The following is a 20,416-nucleotide window of genomic DNA, read 5'->3' as shown; positions in this document are numbered from 1 at the left end:
TGATTTCTAGTGAACCGAATTGAATTGAAAAGAATTTCCCTCAGCTAGTTGACTAATGATCACTAACATTACTGCTTGGAAGCTGAATATCACATCTGTATTTATTAACCTGTGCATGAGCGCACTTATTTATCACCATGGGGATGCCAATGGTTACTTGACGTATTTGTGTGATGCTGGTTACTGTAGTGAGACAACACTGATGGACAAAAACGCAAAAAGGATTTAAAAAATGTGAATTTTGTCAAATCGATGAGGCTGAGGGATACAATACTGCACAAGACAATACAACATAACATGGCCAATAACATGTTATATTCATATTATATATAATATGTCCCTTTATAGACTGGTCTGCATTACTTTTTACCATATTAATTTACATTTCATGGATGACCTGAATTCCTTATTGCTATATATAATTTTTTTACATATTGCAGGCCTTGGTGGTATTTATATTGCAAAAGCTAATATTGCGATAACAATTAACAATAGATATACTGTGAAGCCCTACTAGCAAATATGCTGAATGAAAACTTTACCAAGCAGTGAAGGGGTACCTGAGTGACTTAAATGACCACGCCATATCAACTTTAGGCAAACATAACCCCACATTCTCTGTGAAGCTGCCACTGTTTTTTTAACTTCTCTTAATAATGGTTAGAGTAATTTTTTTTTTTTGGTGGGGGGTAGGAATGAGAGCAAAAGGACAAACCTTGATCCTAAGTATCCTGTCCTGGTGCTTTGTGCTCAGCATTATAGGATGTCAAACTGTAACATGTACTGTTTGTGGGGTGACATTTCTCATGTTCTTTCCAATGGAGGCTTTCATGTGCTATATGTAAACAGACTGAGTTGGTTCCATAAATAGTGGCATTAATCTGCTACTGTGGCACTTTGATGAGCACATATCCAGGGGAGCAGATTATATTCTGTCTGATTGGAGAGAGGAAAGTCATCTTCTTAGGTTTGCTTTAATCTAAGTGACTCATCTCCAGGCTCTCACTAAGTCTTGCCATCAGCCTGCATCTACCTGGCACAAATCACAGCATTAGCAACTTATATAACTTATTATAGACTTCGCCTTTATATTTATGCAGATGAAGTTCTCCACATCATCTGCATAAATATTCTCTCAATTAATAAACTAGATAAAGGCACATCCCTCTTCTGTCCTTGAAAAATAACATCTCTACACTCCTGTGTGAACACGACTAAAACAAAACGTCCTAGTGTGTTAGTAGAAACATACAACACTCAAAACAGACAGTAAAGGCTAACAGTAACAGTAAATAGTAAGGCCTTGCCCAAAGTATTGATAGAAAAAAACTGTTTGCTGTACAAAGCACTACATTAATAAACAACCGAATTAAACAGAAATGCAAGATCTACGTATAAGATTACAGGAAGCTGTACTTCAAGATTCAAGATTCAAGAGTTTTATTGTCATATGCACAGCAGAACAGGCAGTTACACTGTACAAGGAAATTCTTACTTTGCTGTTCTTCCATTCACCAAATATAATCTTAAGAGAATAAAAAAGAAAATATAAGAATAACTCTAAAAACAGTAGTTAAAAAAAGTAAAAATGTACAGAATGAAAGTTGAAATAAATTAAAGTTACACAGGCATATGTGCGAATATGTAGAGCAGCTGTTCATAAAGTGCATACATAAAATGTACTTGTCTGTGAATCAAATTCTTTCTGAGTCAAAAGGATATTGCTTATAGATACATGCAAGTGTGTTATTTTCTTTGCCTTAACATACAACACCAATTCCAGTGAAGTTGGGACGTTGTGTAAAACATAAATAAAAACAGAATACAATGGTTTGCAAATCCTTTTCAACCTACATTCAATTGAATACACTACAAAGACAAGATATTTAATGTTCAAACGGATAAACTTTATTGTTTTTTGCAAATATTCACTCATTTTGAATTTGATGCTTGTAACACGTTCCAAAGAAGTTGGGACAGGGGCATGTTTACCACTTTTAACAACACTCAATAAGCGTTTGGGAACTGAGGACACTAATTGTTGAAGCTTTGTAGGTGGAATTCTTTCCCTTTCTTGCTTGATGTACAACTTCAGTTGCTCAACAGTCCGGGGTCTCCGTTGTCGTATTTTGCGCTTCATAATGCGCCACACATTTTCAATGGGAGACAGGCCAGTCTAGTACCCGCACTCTTTTACTACGAAGCCACGCTGTTGTAACACGTGCAGAATGTGGCTTGGCATTGTCTTGCTGAAATAAGCAGGATGTCCCTGAAAAAGACGCTGCTTGGATGGCAGCATATGTTGCTCCAAAACCTGTATGTACCTTTCAGCATTAATGGTGTCTTCACAGATGTGCAAGTTACCCATGCCATGGGCACTAACACCCCCCACACCATCAGAGATGCTGGCTTTTGAACTTTGCGCTGATAACAATCCAGACAGTCCTTTAAGTTGCCCTCTATTAATGCTCTTTAAAAAAAGATATATAACTCCAAGTAAATCAAACTTGTGTGAAATCAAACTGTCCACTTAGGAAGCAACACAGATTGACATGTGATCAATTTCACAGCTGTTGTGCAAATGGAAAAGACAACAGGTGGAAATCATTGGCGATTAACAAGACACACTCAATAAAGGAGTGGTTCTGCAGGTGGGGACCTCAGACCACTTCTCAGTACCTTTCTGCTTTCTGGCTGATGTTTTGGTCACTTTTGAATGTTGGTGGTGCTTTCACACTCGTGGTAGCATGAGACGGACTCTACAACCCACACAAGTGGCTCAGGTAGTGCAGCTCATCCAGGATGGCACATCAATGCGAGCTGTGGCAAGAAGGTTTGCTGTGTCTGTCAGCGTAGTGTCCAGAGGCTGGAGGCGCTAACAGGAGACAGGCCAGTACACCAGGAGACGTGGAGGAGGCCATGGGAGGGCAACAACCCAGCAGCAGGACCGCTACCTCTGCCTTTGTGCAAGGAGGAACAGGAAGAGCACTGCCAGAGCCCTGCAAAATGACCTCCAGCAGGCCACAAATGTGCATGTGTCTGCACAAACGGTTAGAAACCGACTCCATGAGGATGGTATGAGGGCCCGGCGTCCACAGATGGGGGTTGTGCTCACAGCCCAACACCGTGCAGGACGCTTGGCATTTGCCAGAGAACACCAGGATTGGCAAATTCGCCACTGGCACCCTGTGCTCTTCACAGATGAAAGCAGATTCACACTGAGCACGTGTGACAGACGTGACAGAGTCTGGAGATGCCGTGGAGAGCGATCTGCTGCCTGCAACATCCTTCAGCATGACCGGTTTGGCAGTGGGTCAGTAATGGTGTGGGGTGGCATTTCTTTGGAGGGCCGCACAGCCCTCCATGCGCTCGCCAGAGGTAGCCTGACTGCCATTAGGTACCGAGATGAGATCCTCAGACCCCTTGTGAGACCATATGCTGGTGCGGTTGGCCCTGGGTTCCTCCTAATGCAGGACAATGCTAGACCTCATGTGGCTGGAGTGTGTCAGCAGTTCCTGCAAGATGAAGGCATTGAAGCTATGGACTGGCCCGCCCGTTTCCTAGACCTGAATCCGATTGAGCACATCTGGGACATCATGTCCCGCTCCATCCACCAACGCCACGTTGCACCACAGACTGTCCAGGAGTTGGCGGATGCTTTAGTCCAGGTCTGGGAGGAGATCCCTCAGGAGACGATCCGCCACCTCATCAGGAGCATGCCCAGGCATTGTAGGGAGGTCATAGAGGCACGTGGAGGCCACACACAATACTAAGCCTCATTGTGACTTGTTTTAAGGACATTACATCAAAGTTGGATCAGCCTGTAGTGTGTTTTTTTGTGATTTCCATTGATGCTTTTTGTGTGATTTTGTTGTCAGCACATACAACTTTGTACAGAACAAAGTATTCAATGAGAATATTTCATTCATTCAGATGTAGAATGTGTTACTTGAGTGTTTTTGAGCAGTGTATATATATACACATATACACACACACACACACACACACACACACACACACACACACACATATATATATTAAAGTACCCTAGAATCTTTTTATACCTGTCATAAGGCTTGATGATTTGTCAAGAACGTTATCCACCTGCTACACTATAAGGACAGAAGTTTTGGGACACCTACATGAGCTTTTCTGACATCCCATTCTAAATCCATAGGTATCAATGTGTAGTTGTTCCCCCCTTTGCAGCTTCCACTCTTCTGGGAAGATTTCTACAAGATTTTGGAGTGTGTCTGTGGGGATTTTTGCCCATTCATCAAGACGAGAGGTCAGACACTGATGTTCGACAAGAGGGCCTGGCTCGAAATCTCTGTTCTAGTTCATCCCAAAGGTGCTGGATGGGGTTGAGCTCAGGGCTCTGTGCCACAAAGTTGGTAGCATACATTTATTTGAAATGTCTTGGTATGCTCAAACATTTAGGTTTCCCTTTACTGAAACTAGGGGGTCTAGGCCAGCCCCTGAAAAACTATGCCCCATATTATTATCCCTCCTCCAACAAACTTTACAGATGGCACAGTGCAGTCAGGCAGGTAATGTTCTCTTTGCATTTGCTAAACCCAGACTCGTCCATCAAATTGCCAGATATAGAAGCGTGATTCGTCACACCACACCACTCCAGAGTCCAGTGATGGCATGCTTTACACCACTCCATCCAACGCTTGCCATTGTGGTTGATGATGTAAGGCTTGTATGCAGCTGCTCAGCCATGGAAACCCATTCCACGAAGCTTCTGGCACACAGCTATTGTGCCGATGTTAAAGCCAGAGGAAATTTGGAACTCTGCAGTTATTGAGTCAGCAGAGCGTTGGCGACTTTTATGCACTATGCGCGCCTCAGCACCCGCTCTGTAACTTTCAGTGGTCTGACACTTCATGGCTGAGTTGCTGTGGTTTCTAAACGCTTCACCTTTTCTTAGCAACACCACTCACAGTTGATCATGGAATATCTAGGAGGAAAGAAATTTCTTGAACTGACTTCTTACAAAGGTGGCATCCTATTACAGTACAATGCTTGAATTCAGTGAGCTCTTCTTTCACAGATGTTTGTAAAGGCAGACTGCGTGGCTACGTGCATGATTTTATACAACTGTGGAAATAGGACTAAATGAACCTGAATTCACTGATTAAGAGGTGTGTCCCAATACTTTTGTCCATACAATGTATGTTTCCTCATCATTACAAGTTAATTTTGTAGTCCAGCCACATGTTGTTCTTTGGCCTCCCAAACACAGAAATAAATGTTTCTGTCACTGCACTTCTTTTTTTCTCGGCTGGAGAACGAGTATCTGCTTTTCAAGTAGGGAGCTTTTTTTTTTTTTTTGAAGAGCAAATATTATTGAAATTCAGCTCAGGTCTGCAAAAACGTGTCAAGTCTCAAACTCAAGGAAAGGCAATTAGTTGTGGAAAGACTCAGCATTTGCTATTGCAATTCATTAGCAAGTCCTGTTTGTCTCCAACACAAATATGCAGATTCATTCACAATTCAAAGTCAACTCAATCAGATAAGTGCAGAGACTTTACTCAAGTACAATGGACTGTTTCATTTCACTTCTTCAGGAAGAAATGGAGCACATGTGACAAAGAGTCTAATGTGTAATGTCTTGAGTGTCTTTCTAAGTATAATGTTCATTGAAACAGTCATCAGAAACTGTCCAAGCTCAAAGCCAAAGCCATACTCATACTCAACGGTTAAAGGTTGTTTGGCTCTCTGTACTCTGGCATTAAGGTTAGAGAGAGAATTTTGGCTTTTGGCTACACTTGGTGACCATATAAAAACACAGTTCTACAAATACTTTCAGGGGACTAACCATTATTAGACAGAGTGCACAGCTGTTTCTTGGCCAGCTGTGTCCTGTTGCATCATTAGTTTATGCACAAGAGAGCTAACAAAAGGGCTAGAGTCGATTTCACATGTGATATTAGCATCTAGAGTCCTTTGCTCAGCATGAGGAAGTGTCAATGTAACTAAAGCAGACCATCAGCAGGCTCTGAATAAAGATCTGATTTAAGTCAATCAAGAGACATGGATGAAGCCTAGTCTTGAACTAACATGCAGTGCCAGTGGTGAAGGCCTATGCTTAATCTGGGTCTTGGAAAATGGCCGTCACTGTATCAAAAACAACTGTTATTAAACTGTTAAGAACCAAGAGTGTTCTAGTGAGGTTAGCAACCACAACCGTAAGTAGTGCTTAAAGTCAACGTGAAACAGAAATCATAACGCATTTTCCTTCTGTACTTTGATGTACTTCTGACCGAAACACGCTATATGAGAAGGTCTATTACTAGTTTTTTTCTCAATATAAGGGGATTTGTGGGAGATGGATATGAAACATGACATTCCTGGTTAATATAAGTTAAGTTAAGTTAAGTGATACTTTTTTGATCCCACAACCGGGGAAATTCCACCTCCACATTTAACCCATCCGTGAAGTGAAACACCACAAACACACTAGTGTACACACACACTAGGGGGCAGTGAGCACACTTGCCCGGAGCGGTGGGCAGCCCTATCAACGGTGCCTGGGGAGCAGTTGGGGGTTAGGTGTCTTGCTCAAGGACACCTCAGTCATGGACTGTCGGCCCTGGGGATCGAACCGGCAACCTTCCTGTCACAGGGCCAGATCCCTAACCTCCAGCCCACGACTTTTCCCCTGCTTTCAGGTGGACAGTGATGTAGGCAAAAGTGAAAAGACTAAATAAGAATTTATTTTTTAATTTTTAAAATTATTAATTAATTTTGCTCAATATGACAGAAGACCTGAACTAAGAAAGGTAAAAAATAGAACAAAAAGGTGGAAAGTTATAATCAAATGCAATGTCAGTTGTGCTTTGGAGCCTTCCTCGAGCTGATGAATGTGATGATTGCTGATTATTCGAAGAGAACACAATCAAAAGTTCAAGACTTTCCTTTTGAGCCTGTGCATGTGGTGTAAACACGAAGACACACATAGTGTGGTCCAAAAAACTCCTGCAAAATATGATGGACACCATGTTTTAGCATGCTTTTTCCCCTCATGACTCATGAAAAAATCTTAACTTGAGTAGCTTTGTGAATGGAAGGTTGCCGGTTTGATCCCCAGAGCCGACGGTCCATGACTGAAGTGTCCCCCAATTGCTCCCCGGACGCCGTGGATAGGGCTGCCCACTGCTCTGGGCAAGTGTGCTCACTGCCCCCTAGTGTGTGTGTATTCACTAGTGTGTATGTGGTGTTTCACTTCATAGATGGGTTAAATGCGAGGGTGGAATTTCCCCGGTTGTGGGATAAAAAAAAAAGAAAAAAAGTATCACTCACTTTAACTGAGGAATTGTTTTAATCATGTAGAAAACTGCTGAATGGATCACAAGCACAGTAGAAAACAGGCACTTACGTGTCAAAAATACCATCAAGAGGAGAATATACCGTCTCGGAGGATTTATCACATGTAAAGCCAGAACAGTACGACTGGGTTATAGTTTGCAGTACAAAAGTTTTACATTTAAGTTTAATTGCATATAATTTTTTTTTCTTAGAAAAAGTCTTATAGATGGAAGCGATGAAGACTGTGAGTAATAGAATGAAGAAAGTGCGGAGAAAGCAACATCACCCCATTTGTGAAATAAGCTATTCTTATACACTCTTATGTAAGTGCACTGCTAAAGCATCTATGGGTGAAAAAGTGTCCTTGACTGACCAAGGTCAGTTACCTCACCTGAACCTCAATGCATTTCACTTGCTGAAGGCAAAATTTTTCTTGAAACACACAGGAAGTGAAAATGGCGCATTATAGGTCTGGTTTACGTCCAGTGGGGAACAACCCCAGCATCCGAAGATGTCCGCAGGTCACAGCCCTCATGCAGTCATTGAGTGAAAATGATTCTAATCTGTTAACCCTGTTGATATTATTATTTAAGATAGAATTTTATGTATCACTTATATTTACTTATGTCTCATGAAATTAAAGGCCACTTTTTACAAGGACTAATTCCTTTATGGTTCATCCAATATACATGTAAACACTCGAATTAAAGCTGATGTTGTGCACGTTTAACTCATAGTCAGTGCTTCATTTCTAATCAGTCTGCTGAAGTACAGAGCCAAAACATTTGGTGCGATCCACTGTACTTGCAAATTGCTTTGTAGTTTTATGTACAGAATGAATGTGCTGTGTTTAGCATGCAGTTGGCGCCCAGAGTGCAGACGAGAGCGTGACTTGCTCCTCAGGTGGCTTCCCATGTCCATATCAAAGAGAGTGCAGTTTCCTTTCATGTCTGCGCTAAGGAAATCCCCGATGGCATGCGTCGGATCATTTGTCGTCTGCCCACCTCCTTCACCCCTCCACTGACACAGAGGGTAAAAATAATTAAGCAGCCAATACAGGTGTCAGGTTCACTCTTCCTTGTTTTTGATCATCTACATGATACTACAGATTTTTGCTGACAGCTGCTCATCCTCATAGCTACAAAGAGTTCAAATGAACAAAATTACATGTACAGTACTGTGCAAAAGCGAGAGACCACCCTTCATTTATTTAATTTCCAAACAAAACAGCCCTTAAATGCATGTAATACAATTTTAATAAGGAAGGAGAACGTCAAAGTGAAGAAAAACAGGGGTTTCCAAAAACGATTAAAATACACAGAGAAAACGGGAATCCTAACAAACTTGCTAGACCTGGTAGACCACCAAAACTGCTACTATCAGAGAAACAGCATTTTTCATCTTTGAGAAAGAGAGGAGAAAAGCTCCACTCTTGCTTCAGATGTGAAAAAAGGTTCATCCTACCGCTGTGAGAACTCGACGCTATGGATCTGAAATAATGTACAGCTATCTAAGCCATTACTGAGAAAAGGAAATAGACAAAAAAGAAGAAAATGTGCAAATCAAACAAAGAAGCTACTTGAATTTTCAGAACAATGGACTGACCACCCCAGAGTGCAGACCTCAACATCACTGAATGTGTTGGGATTACTTGGAATGTGAGAAGCAGAAAATGCAACCAACTTCTAAGACTGAACTTTGGAGGTGTGGAGAAATATCCCTGCAGATTTCTTTGAAGAACTAAACAAAGTTTCTCAAAAAGACTGAAAACTAACAAAGAAAAAGGGTGAACACATTAAATATATTTATCAAAATAAATAAATAAAATGAAGAGTGTTGTCTCTAACTTTTGCACAGTACTGTACAAAGAGTTTATTCATATAAATAAATCTCCTGGTCATCTGTGAGTAAATCAACGTTATTTTGCCACACATGATAGGTTTTGTGGTTTCCTGCTAGTATTCACTGAGCAATAAATCCAACAGTCCTGCTACGGGGAACTCAGTTTTTCCCAAACAAGTAAAAAAAAATTGAATAGGCAAGTCAGATGTCCCTCATTTACTCATTCAAGACAGGCCTTTGGGGGCCAGCCAATAAAATACTAATTAACTCTGACTAATGAAACTAAAATGACTAACTACTTCCTTTCTTCTTCGTCATCTCTGCTCCTCTGACGCTAGTCTGTGGCAAAAAAAAAAAAAAAATCCTCCCCCACTGAAAAGGAGGCTTCAATTACTGGGACATCTCTTGGAAGAAAGTGCAGCCGGGCATTTTTTTCCTTCCAGTGCTGCTGAGCTTGTAAAAGGAGCATCTGTTTTATTTCAACCCGACTGGGAATAGACCTGGACAGGCCATAACCCATGGCTAAAAAAATTATGCAAGTCAATATCTGTTCTTAATACTACCTACAAAAGCTAAATACAAAATAAGAAAAAGACTTTGAGGCATTTCAGTATCCCTGTAAGTCACTTACCATACTGTCTCTTTCAAAATTCTGACACAATAACTGAACCATAAGAGATACAATGCCAGAAACAAGGATCAGTGCCTGGGAAAATCTGAGGTTTTGAAGTGCTTCTCTCATTCTCTCTCATTCATTATACTGCATATCTGAGTAGAACACATTTGCAACAGGGGAAATCCCTCTGTCCTTTTATTCTTGACACTCGTTATTTTTGCAGAACAAACAAATAGTAAAAGAAAAGGAAGAGAAAAAAGAAGGGAACATCCTCTATCCTCTTTCAACACAACTGCAATCAGAAATCCTCTCTCTTACACACTCTTCTGCTGTTCCTATAGATAGGTCAGGCTAGAAGTTTAGAACTGCAATGAACTAAGACTTTGTGGACTGAGGACTTTTTGGCCCATTTTATTTTAGGGCTTTTTTGTGTGAGTATATGCTTGCTTTCATACATTTTGAGAACAAAAACATCCTCACTTTGGGCCCCTAATTAGCCCTATGGTCAGGAGATTGCGAGTTTGTTTCCCAGCAAAACACAAAAAATGGCCAAAACTAATTGTCTTTTACACAAGTGATTGTGGATTATGTGCCAACATATTAGTCCTTATCAATGCACCCTTGGCAACACATTAGCAAAGTGCAAATGAGTAACAAAGTGTAACACACATACTTGCTCACAAATACAAGCTAATACATTTTCGCTTTCCTGTGCACCCGGACTAGCACCCGAATACTGATTCAGAATATAAATAATAACCCTAAACGGTTAACTGAGTACTGAGAAATAAAACAAGAGCAAAAAAAAAAAAAAATTCTATGCTTAATTTTTTTAAATTTGAAAGAAAAACATTTTGGTGGCTAGGTTTAAGGTTAGGGCTCTGTTTGTGTGTCTGTGTTTGTGAGGGGGGCTTGTTTACAACAGGACAAACACTCACAATCAGGGACACTGCACTGTCATTATAAAGATAGCCTAGTATACAGTAGCTCCATGCAGACGAGACTCTGCATACTGTCTTCTCCTGACCTTGCTCTGTGTTGGGGGACACAGGATCCTACTGTAGCATTCCCCAGGGACAGTTCTGCCTGCCTTCCTGCACTCTAATTGGAAGGCTCTGCCTTGAATGCCCCTATTTTAAGCCCTTCAATAACACCACCACAGGTCGAAAAACACCTGCTGTCACACAGATTTACTGGGGAAGTGTAACAGGCGATTTCTAACATGTGCAGCTCAAGTCTCATATACTGGGAATGCTGGGAAATGTATGTTTAGTCTCCAGCAGCATTACTGGGGGGGGGGGGGGGGGAGTGTTTGCTGGAGGTACATAAACACAGCAATGAGACAGATTTGACAAGCTCTGTTCCGTCTTTAATCCTATCATACCTAATACTTCATTGGCAATGCATTTAGAGGCCTTGGCTTTGCTCTCTTTGCCCCTTAAATGCTCAGAAGGACACAAGTCCAGGCATTTATTTCACACTCTTACAACTTAAGAATAACTTTGAGTCTTAGAATGTATTGAGCCTTGGAATTAAAGGGGAATTTAAGCTAACTCATTAAAATCAGCATGTCCAAGTTCGGCATAGTAAAATGGATCAGCATGTGAAATTGAAGCCTTCTGTGGAACCATTGTGTTTTCTATCACTATATAAAAGAAGCATAATGCTGTACAGTAGTTTCTAAGCATGTGTGCACACATCTTCAGAATGGAATTTGAATTGCTATGCGTAAAATATTGATTTGTTTCATCAGAGTGAGAAGAATAAGAGAAGACTGTGTGAAGCATATTCCTTTGTAGGCCATAACAAGACACTTACATTCCTACCAGTAGTGGCACAGAGGCGACAAATTTTCAACCTCACACATATCTTTTGTCATATTCAGTACTTACAAATACCTAGCACTTAGACAGATATTAGCTAAGCATAGTTTAAACACTGCAATTGAGAGAACACTGCAGTAGGTGACAGCAGCACTAATCAACCCAAAGCACAAAAAATGTTTTATGAAAAAAATGTTTTGGGAACATTATGTATGATTATATTAATGATAATACATAAAGAATTCTGTTACTGGCCCATTCTTACGTATTTGTTTGCTTGCTCAAAATAGTAGTTTGTAACACAAAAAAGTCTACAAAATTAATGTAACAGCACTAAGAAATAATGTTATTAAAAGAAAAGTGCAAATTAAACGGAGGAAATACATTATTTTGGCTTAAAATAGGGTCAATCATCCCAACTCAAAGACTGACAGAGAGTGAATCGATGAAGAAAACCTGAAGATGCCTTTATGGCAATGTGCAGGAAAATGTTCTGGGGCTCTGGGGTCCACAACCATTTAATATCTTGCCCTTTGGGTTATGTTTCTGAAGGTCACAGTGACGAGAGCTCTCTCTTTATCTTACATAAACAGACTAGGATTTGTTTGCCTCCTTTAGACTCCCTTAGAGTCAATCTATTGGCGTTTAGTAGCAGAGTAGCAGTGGTACCTACATACATAGAGCATGGCGACTGCAGGAGCCAGCCACAGACATCCAAGCAGAGTAAACATAACCTCCGCCCCACTGGGATGCTATAAATTGACCTCTGACAAGTCCACACGGTCTCACTCCACCAATCACAGCTAGACACTCCTCTAAGGTCCGCAGCTTTCAAAGATCCTCACAAATGTATCCTCCACAACATAAGCCTGAAAGCTCTAGCAGTTTCCTTTTACACTGTGAATCGTCTAGGCCAATTTACAGGCATGAGCCATTAGTTAGGAAATTTGCATTTACCAAGAGAGTTTTCTAAAATGACAAAAGAACAAGTCAGAAATGAGCTTGCCTGAGAGACTGCACAAACTACAGGGGTCCATGCTTACATGAACCACGTCTTATAATTACTTTTATTTAATGTAAGGTGATTAACTTTGAAAAATTGCTGCACTGGGTACAGGCATTCTTCTCCCCTGCTAAAAGAGGGAATCCTCTAGATAAATTAGTCATGACCACATCCACACATTTAGCAGGCCAGACGTATAAAATATTAACACTGCAACAGACAAATTATGACAGACTTTACAGAACACTACTGCTGACAAATATAGACCAATGCCTCCTGTCTAAGGAACTGGAATTAAATTAGAGAATATCATGGCGACTGCAGAAGTGGGGGCAATTATGAGCTGCAAATTAAAACTGTGCATGTAGCTGTTAAAGCTGGACCAAAGGATTGAAACTCAAATACTGACCAATGCAAAGATGGAAGGGGAAGAAACAGAAACATGCATAAGGGGGTAAGCCTGTCCTTACTGAGGAGCATTGTCCATGCATCCACACCAGCTGCCAACCCCCAAACCCATCAAGCAGAAAAATCAATCTACACATCTACACATTCAGCAACCAGCCTAAATCACATCACAAGCAATAAAAGAAAGAGTAAATAAGGATATAAGTCACAGACACACAAAACCTTTGCGACAAGTTTATCTCTTCAACAATCCAGCAAAAGAAAGGGAAGTTCTTACTGGCAAGCAAATAATCTCAAACAGGGAATCACCTTTTTTTGAAGCATGGTCTTTTCAGGAGTCTTGCTGAACCAGCTATGAGCCAGCATAGGAATCCATCCCTTGCTAACCATGGTAACCAACACCTTGCTATAGACAGCGCACCAGAGAGACAGAGAGGGGGAGAGTGAGTAAAAGCAAGAGAGAACGAGAGCAGGAGAGAGAGAGAGAGAGAGAGAGAGAGAGAGAGAGAGAGAGAGAGAGAAATACAGAGACACAGAGAGAGAGAGAGAGAGAGAGAGAGAGAGAGAGAGAGAGAGAGAGAGAGAGAGAGAGAGAGAGAGAGGGAGGGAGGAATAGCGGCAGCCACAGGGAACCCGAATTCAATCAATTGCCATGGCACCTGCCACTATGGTGACAGCATTGCCTTGTGCTTTTCCCAGGCAGCCCTATTCTTTTCAGCCTTACACCGGGACCCCCAGACCCTAACTCCTGCCCTGTCCCTTTTCCTCCACGCCTCCCCAAAACAGTCCATTCAGTCCATTCCTGCCTCTCTCTGGCAATCTGCAACACATGTCTTTTGTCTCGTGCAAGAGCAATTACCTTAGCGGATGATGGACAGCGGGGTCCCTCTTGTTCCGTCACGAAAGAGAGGAAGAAGAACAGCAAGCTCTGCAGGGATCCCCAGAGACGCCCAGGGCTGCGGCTAACGCGGCACAGCCCAGCGCTTGCACAGACGCCAGCCACTACGAGCAGCAGCAGCAGCAGCAGCAGCTTGGGATGGGAGGGGTAGGGACAGAAAGAGAGAGAGAGAGAGCGCAAGAGAGAGAGGAAGGTAGAAAAAGCAGAATGAGGGGGGGTTGCTCATTCTGAGGCAGCCAGGAACATTACATCATTGCTCTGCGCTCCTAAGAAGGTTGGGTTGGGGAGAGGGAGCAGGAGGCACTCCCCTTTTACACCTTCCATCTGAGAAGCGCAGGGCTGATGCTGCTGCTGCAGCTCCAGCAGACCGTAAAGCACATCGAAAAGCACCTTGGATGTCAATCAAGCAATTTTGTGATGCACAGCAATGCAAAACTACTGCAGATGCTGTCCTGCCGAACTATGCAGGTTCATATCTGTGAAATGCAGTCAGTAATTAGCAATAGCAGATAGCAATAAAAACATTCTATGAAGATGACAGTGCTTAGACAGAAACTATGACTGAATGATGGTCATTTATAAAATCAGAACATGGAGGACAAAGCACCATTTAACTTTATCTAAGATCATTCTATATTATATTCTATTACATTATATAATATATCCTGTTTTTATACATATATTTATTTTATACCCTGTATATTGTTGGCATCTCAGGCCACAAGATTGCAGTCATGTATGGTTGGATCCCAGTGCTATTGGGATGCAAAACAACTAAGTGACTAATGTTAAATGATTTGGTGGCACCATAGTCACAGCGATGTCTAAGCCGAGGGACGTGATGGTGATTTTCCACCACACACTGTTGTTTATTTCCTACCTCTTAGCACAGCATGTCTGTACATTAACACCCTCAGTGCAGTACAGTTCAACAGCAAATCATTTCTTCAGCTGAAAGCCTTCCCAAAAACTAGGGACAACACGTATGTCTGGCTGCATTCGAGCCATGGCTATACAGGAGGACTGAGGACACCCTAGGCTTCAAGGATATGTATGAGACCTATTTTAAAAAACATTAGCAAAAAAAAAAAAGAGACAAATTTCAGCAGGTATTTTTTTCCAACATGTCTCACTTGCTATTGTTTATGCTTCACCTTCTTTCAGATGCAGTCCGTCAGAAAAAGGCAGTGGATTTAGAAGGGCCCTGACACAGCACCCTTTGTCAAGCAAAACAAGAACTCATTGGCTGAAGGCTAATTGCTATTGCGTCCCTATTCCTAACAATCCCCCTACCTTTATTATCTTATAATACCTTATTACCTTATTATCTGATTGCAGGTAAGCACTGACACTCTCCCCCGTCTCACATTGATCCACAACAGGACCACGGCCATCGTAGAACTAAACTGATACACATGCAAAAATGGGGTGGGGCAAAAATAAAAGGTGACAAAATGCAGGTACAATAAAAGAAATTAGTATCCTCTCATCACCTCTCCCTTGAGTTCTAGGTTAATATCTTTGTAGGCATGCCTGACATTCTCATTTTCAATTCATTTTAAGCTGGTTCTGCTTAAAATGAAATGCAGGCACTGGCCATCCAAAGGAGCAATGCTAACACAAGCAGCTGTCTGGAGAGAAACGCAGGACAGAGTCGTCTCTGTGCTGGAGCAGACCTAGCTAAATGATCATGATTTATTTGTGCTAATTTGACACTTTGCAAGAAGCCACTGATTCATGGCTAGCAAAATCTCCCAGACAAATAGAGTAGGCCTGTTTCTGATGAATGGCCCTCGCTGTCTTCCCTGGCACTTGATGCCAAAGACTTTTTCCCCAGTAGTGCCAGCTGTTGGTCAATCGGAATCTGCAGGAGCAATCGCAGCCTTTTGTTGCCCTGCTCTTTCAGCTGTATTTCGAAATCACTAGACATTATTAGCAAGAATGTCAAAAAGAGACTTCACATGATAGTTGGAACCCTGAAATGGTGCTTCTCTATGGCCTATTAAATAAGAATATGTGCACATAAATAAAACCTACAAAAACAAAAGGAAACTATGTTCATTAACTACTTTACTGCTTTGGTGTAGGTATTGTAGTTAGAAACTGCAGCCCATCTGCTGTCATGCACAATTTGTATTAGTCATCATCTAGCACTTCATCAGTGGTCAGTTTCTGACCACAGAACTGCACTTGGCTGGATATGTTTAGGTGATGGACCCCTCTCAGTCTAGTAGTGACACTGATGTATGAATATCTCAGCATGCTCATAGAAGCATAAATGCCTATACCATTACTATGCCACTACCACTGCCACCGCAATTATGTTCTATTCAATTCAGGTGTACTTGTCAAGTGCTTTTTATACCAGGTTTTTTCACAAAGCAGCTTTACAGAAAACCAAATCCAAACCCCTAGTAAGCAAGCCAAGCTTGAAGGTGACAAGGAAAAATGCCAAAAACCAGAACAAGAGAAAGAACCAAAACTCAAAAGGAGAACCAATCCTCCTTGGATCAACACCATTCAGCAAAACAGTGGCAACAACAGCAATGAGTTATGAGAATAATTAATAAGAAAATTACTAAACCGCTCATCCTTCTGGGTTGCAGGGTCAGATTATACAATGAAACACAATTAATGTCTATCAAAGGCCATCTTAAAGAATAAAATGACTAAATCGATGATTGTTGTGGAGACTTGTTAGTATGGGCAGACCATCTCTAATGTTTGTAAACATGAATGCTGGCTATACCTCTGGGTCAATAACATCCAGTCGGTGTGAAATTTACAGCAAATACAAACAGGACAAACACTGAAAAAATAATGATTAAACATATCCAGGTATTTAAAAATGATTTTACCCATGTTATTTGGGTTTTAAAATCAGGTGGAATAAGTAGTATTAATTCTAGTGAAAGATACTCTGTCTTTAGAAACATGAAGCTGAAGCTAATGACAATTTAGTGAATTTACTGAATCATTTGTTCTTCCAGATGAAGTCAAGTACTATTGCATGACCAGAAAGTGCACAATAATAAAAAGTAGAACAGTGTATTGAGGTGCTGACTGCTATTTTTTGAATTATTACTGAAGAGTGTTTGCCACAATGGGACATGAGCTAGTTAAGAAGTTAACACTACTAGTATTTAAGCTTGCATTAAATGGATGAGTGTTTTTGCTCACATATCATTCAACAGTGAAAAGTATAAGCTCTCTTAAATTCTACACCTGATTCTGCGTAAATGTAGTTGTTTTTGTGAGTGCGTGCACATTGTAGTAGTACTGTTTTGATATCAGCCAATACGTTAAGCTAACCAGTAAGCAAGGTCGCTAATTAGCCAAATTATATGCTTTGGAATGATAAACAATGAGCCAAGAGGGCAATCGTTTGTTAATCATGGTTATCAGAACATTCCAGGTGTCGCTTGAGTGTACGGTAAACTCAAATAGTAAACTCATATATATATATATATATATATATATATATATATATATATATATATATATATATATACACACATGGATGATACAAATGACACTCATGATTTCCGGGTTTCTATGTGTAAACAAACGAAATCACGAGTGTGATCTGTATCATCTATATGCCTGTGTGATGTGTGTGCAGGTGAAGGCGTGCGGGAGTCTGCCCAGGAGATGGTATTCAGCACAACACCTGCAAAGAACATCAAAAGAGAAAACATCCATGTCACCTTACTATGTAGAGTAATATTATACTAGAGTAATATTACAGGACTTTATTACAGGAGGTTGCAAACTTTCAATGCTTATTGAATGTGGACTGAGATTTCTATTTCTTTGCATGGAATGGGACTGAGGTTAGATGACACAGATAAGGGTATGGCCTCATTGCAATCTTTCATAAAAAAGATTGTCAGACACCTACACAATGTTGTCGGATTTTCATCATTTTCCCATCATTTTTCTTTTTTTTTGCAACCTTTTATCTCTTTTTGTTCTTGCGAATGAGTAAAAGCCCGTCTGAGATTTACTCTTGCTGGGTCACTCTCGCTTTTGTCCTCCTAACTTCCTCAGACAATGTCTTCGAAGCCTATGTCATGATGTTAATGCTGAGAATATTGAGCTAGCCTCTTATAGCCAAAGAGCCATTGCTGTTGATGTGTGATGTGGTAAAGCGCTATGCAGTTGTCGCATGAGGTTTTGTCAATCTACTATAAGTCAATGTACTATCAAAATGATTTTTAAGCTGTTATTTTAAGGTAAAATTGTTCAATAATGTTGCATTTACACCATGCAATGAAATGTGTGACTGGTGAAAGTTCATGACAAAAATGTACTGAAAGTTGTGAATTTATCAATCTGGGAAGAAAAAAAAAGCTTTGTTTGTCCCCATATTTTGGTTAAATAAGTCTGAGGATTCTGAGTGATGCTTTGCTGTTGTGATATTTTAGAACTTGTCCTCTCCTTATTTCTGCAGACTTGCTAGTCTTCCGTTTAGGTTTGCAATGAAGCTTGCAGTTGCATTTACTCAGTACACACTTAAATGAGTGTCTAGGATAAACAGAAATATAGCCAGGGTGTGATTAAAAAGCAGTTTGTTTCAAAAACACACAGGCTATCTTTCAAAAGGTAAAATAGTTACCTGCTTGCTCTATGAGGCAACGCAAGGCCTTCAGCACCTCCCTAATTATAACTTTCAGAGCTAACATCAAACCAACAAGGATCCGGCCAAAATGATTGCACCTAACACTTTACGACAAGGTCTCCATGACATCACTCTTTAATTTGCCATTTGAGGTTACTTCTGTCTGGTCAAATGTGTAACTTCAACCACTCATAACCACAAACTGTCCAGACATGTTTGTGTGATTCCTGGTTCTACAAGTACATAACCTTGATTGTGTTTTATTAACAGCCAACCTTTATGTGACAGTAATCGTAAATTGCAGATGTGCTCTTCACCACATCAAACCAGCAAAGAACAGCATTGTGTGTTTACACCCAAACGGAAGAAAAGAAAGAAGCCTTGTCTCTTCCGTATGGAGTTTAATAAGTATGACCGTGAGGGGACAGAATCACTCTCTGCTCTCTTTTGTCAGTCCCTTGCTGTCTTTGGGAGCCAATGAATGACATTCCGACCACACTGCATCTCGTAGGCTGACTGGAATGCGGAGGAGAAGTTGTGCTGTTGTCCGGCATGTCCAAGAACTCCTCTCTAGAGGGCAAGGCCCTGGGCAAGAGAGACGCTGCATGAACACAAACACCACTCCACAAGACACTGGCCTCCCTCTCACATAGATTCACCGCATCAAACTGACCGCATGGGGCAGACTGGGGGGGTAGCAGCCTTGAGATATTTGAACAGAACAGAAGACTTGGTATTTCTCTCCCTCAATTTGGAAAATGTTGATTTCTGTTGCTGCTGTTTTGCATGGCTACAGTGTTGCATCGCGTGAAGAACAGGACAACTGGGGGTAATATACTTTAGTAATTGTTACAAAAAAAACTTTTTTGGAGAATTTGCACTTTACTCAAGCACTGAATTTTTTTTTTTTTTAATTTTTATCATTATAAAAATTCACATAACTGAAAATTCCCCACCATTGTGCTGATTTGTCTTTGTGCGAGGACTGGAGCCACTGGTTAGTCACATTATCATTCACCGCCTTACCAAGAAAGCTCATATATTGTTTATCTAAATTTTTAAAAAATGTTTTTAAAGCTATTTGTTAAAACATTTAGCTTTTACTTTGATATTTTAGGCTTTCACTTTCAGACTTTGACTTTCATTGAGAAAAAAAACTGACACAGTACCCATGTGTTCACTTAAATCGAAGGTTTTTTCAAAATTTCAGAGTGGTTTGATGTGAAACTGTCTGTTTTAGAGAAAGATACAGAGTCAGAATTGTTCACAATGGTAGTTGTAAGAAGCAAACGTCCAAAGCATTCAATACTTATAAAACCATTACCTCATAGAAAGCTTTGACGCCAATCTTACTTGCAAAGAGCTGGTGTGGTTCAGCGCTGTTAAAGTTAATTAAAACTATTACTAAAACAAAAACTAGCAGTGAAAAAATTTGCTTGTCAACTGTAATAAAAAAGACTTTTCAAAGGCACAAAAACTAAATCAAAACTACAATGTCCACTGCAAAACTAAAATGAAACAGTGCATGAATGTTTCGAAGTGGATCCCTTCTGTGTTTTTGATCATCTTTAAGGAAAGCTGGAGCCAAGCCGAGCCTAGTCCACTGTTCTGTTAATTTTAATCTAGTCTTTTCAAATACCTGCTGTCACAGGGCTCATCATACTACACTGCTCAAAAAAAATAAAGGGAACACTTAAACAACACAATATAACTCCAAGTAAATCAAACTTGTGTGAAATCAAACTGTCCACTTAGGAAGCAACACTGATTGACAATCAATTTCACAGCTGTTGTGCAAATGGAAAAGACAACAGGTGGAAATTATTGGCAATTAGCAAGACACACTCAATAAAGGAGTGGTTCTGCAGGTGGGGACCTCAGACCACTT

The 20,416-nt window shown here is 40.6% G+C and overlaps 1 protein-coding gene across 1 annotated transcript in view; it reads right to left on the bottom strand.

Moving 5' to 3' along the window:
* sema4ba (sema domain, immunoglobulin domain (Ig), transmembrane domain (TM) and short cytoplasmic domain, (semaphorin) 4Ba) overlaps positions 1-14,084 on the bottom strand; it is a 95,958-nt gene extending 81,874 nt beyond the window's left edge. The window contains exon 1 of the mRNA XM_017711109.2: positions 13,869-14,084. The gene's annotated coding sequence lies outside the window, so the exon portion shown is untranslated. The remainder of the gene's footprint in view (positions 1-13,868) is intronic.
* Between the last annotated feature and the right edge of the window lie 6,332 nt (positions 14,085-20,416).

The sequence above is a fragment of the Pygocentrus nattereri genome, chromosome 7, assembly GCF_015220715.1.
Source record: "Pygocentrus nattereri isolate fPygNat1 chromosome 7, fPygNat1.pri, whole genome shotgun sequence".
In the NCBI taxonomy this organism is placed as follows: domain Eukaryota; kingdom Metazoa; phylum Chordata; class Actinopteri; order Characiformes; family Serrasalmidae; genus Pygocentrus; species Pygocentrus nattereri.
The sequence above is the reverse complement of the archived record's forward strand: the minus strand, read 5'-3'. Positions and strand labels throughout refer to the sequence as shown.